General features: G+C 39.5%; 1 long non-coding RNA gene across 1 annotated transcript; it reads left to right on the top strand.

Annotated features, from left to right (window-relative positions):
• LOC130140498 (uncharacterized) lies at window positions 1–1,749 on the top strand. Its single transcript, XR_008818485.1, has 2 exons — window positions 1–1,226; window positions 1,534–1,749. It is a non-coding gene; the product is annotated as an uncharacterized LOC130140498 (long non-coding RNA).
• Window positions 1,750–2,251: the final 502 nt, after the last annotated feature.

Raw genomic sequence — 2,251 nt, 5'->3', positions numbered from 1 at the left:
GCTTTGCTATTGGGCAACTAGCCTGACTACTTTGGCAAGCGGAATCAACCGGGAAATTTCAGTACGCTCTTTGCGTGACTGGGGATCACTCTACACCAGTCGAAAATGGAGACCACAGCTTTGAACCTTTTCCATTTGCGATATGTTGGTTGAAGGACCCTGTCGGTGCTGTAGGTGGTGACTCGGTTCTTGCCGAAACTTCTCTTGATCCCTTTGCCCTTCCTACCGTTAAGAATGGAGAAGACATGGAAGAAGATGTGGCTAGGCAAAAAGAGGGAGGGAAAAATCAAATACGAGCCTTCAACGGTGACTGTCTACGAGTTCAGTGAGATTGCGGCGGCGAGGGGATGTAAAGGACGTTTTCCAGGAGGAGAGATGATGGGGATAGTGAAGTCATTTCTGACACTGAATGCTGGACTTCCATTTTCTGATTGAGGAATAACATGGCCTTCTGGGCCCGCTGTACCCACTTAAGATATACCAACAGGCGGGGATTCATTTAAACATTTGACAAAAGCCTCATCTTCTGTTGTTTATTGAGGAGCTTGCAATGTGTTGATACGGTGGTGACTTACCATTGTCTGAACTTCTTTTCAATAGTACCTGCTTTTGCCACATTTCAATTGACTTGTTCGACTTGATTGGCAAAATTCTTCCTTACGGCTTCTGATATTTTACATCAGAAGTGTAATTTCTGAGACCACATTGTCAGTGTTTTTGGTATTTGTTTCCAAAACATTGCGCATCTTACATGCTGCTCGTTCTTCTTCCTTCTTTTGTATTTTTAATTGCTTGTACCAAAGAAAGTTCCTGTACAGATGAACTGATTCTCATTTCTGGATGTCATCCAATGTTCATTCCATGGGTTTTCTGTGGAGTGCTTCACAGTTTCATTCAATTTGCAGGATCAAATAACAGAGAAATCAAACTCTGTACTCAGTCAAACAAACCTAAATATCTGCCTTCCACGCCATAGCCAGTAGAATTCACACATAGGTGTGCATGCCAAATGCTCAAGATTTCATTATTGTCACATCACTGGATCAATTCAGCAAAAAGAAAAAGAAAGGTTTCACCAATCTACCATCCTCAAGACAGGATTTCGCTCTTCGAATTGAGGAACATAGACGATGCACTCCCTGAGCTCTGGTTCATTCTTTGTGCTTGATCGGCCTTTGTCATCCAACCTTTCTCTTGCTATTAGCTGCAGATGGAAAATACAGAAGGTATGCCTCTTTTTATTTATTTATTCATCTTCTATAATCATCCTTAATTATTTGTCTCCGGTTATTAAACAAAAGGGTTGACGCAGATGTAATTCAACTCGCTACAACCCCACTTTGCATGTTTTTTTCCTGTTAAATTTCGATGAGTAGACACAGTCAAGACCCATAGGCAAGCAATCCCGAGTATTGCCTAAACTCTGTATGCTTTCTACACAGTCAAGATCCAGGTTTGAGCATGTTACAGTCATTGAACTCCGTAAGTTTGATGAACTCATGGATGAAAACAAACTTCTTGCTGGTTTTGCAGGTAGTCGCGCACGTGCTCGAGGGAGCAAGATTATGGTTGGCGATTGTTTTCGCAAAAGACCTAACAGAATGAGTAGCCTAAAGCATTTGATCCGGAAGACACATACCAGCAGTTCCAGTAATTTTCCCCGACACGGCCATGGCCTACTTCTATGCTCATCCCATTGCTCACAACAGTTCTACTGATCTATGAGATAAAAAATTTACATATTTTCAACTCTGTTCGTTCAATTCGTTTTTTTTTTTTTTTTTTGGTTGAGAAAAGTGGGTCAACTGATCTCTTGTTTATTCAATTGTGTTGGTCAATTGACTTCACAAAACACTCACGTCTTCTTATGTGCTTCAATGGTGTCTGCACTCACAGGGCTAGGTGAAAAGGCCGGAAAGAGAAAGAGTTCAGTACAAAATTGTCTTAAAAGTCCTAAACATTTTGTACGATGACCAATTCAGTCTTACACTTTTCAATTATGCCAATTTAGTCTTAAATCTTTTGAAGATTTGCCAATTTAGTTATAAACTTAATTTTTAACGAATTGCCAATGTAATTTTTTTGGTTATTTTTTATCGGAAATCACTGATATGGTTGTCTAGTTTTGACGTGAAAATTTTTTAAAATTTTTTATAAAAAATTTCTAAATTTTTTATTGATTCTTTTTCTTTTCTTTTTTTTTTCTTGTTTTTTCTTCATAGGGCCGCCAACCTCCGCTAGCCCCCTAGGT

Source organism: Syzygium oleosum, unplaced genomic scaffold, assembly GCF_021117445.2.
Source record: "Syzygium oleosum isolate NSW1041296 unplaced genomic scaffold, Sole_v2.1 Sole_v2.19, whole genome shotgun sequence".
Taxonomy (NCBI): Eukaryota; Viridiplantae; Streptophyta; class Magnoliopsida; order Myrtales; family Myrtaceae; genus Syzygium; species Syzygium oleosum.
The sequence above is the reverse complement of the archived record's forward strand: the minus strand, read 5'-3'. Positions and strand labels throughout refer to the sequence as shown.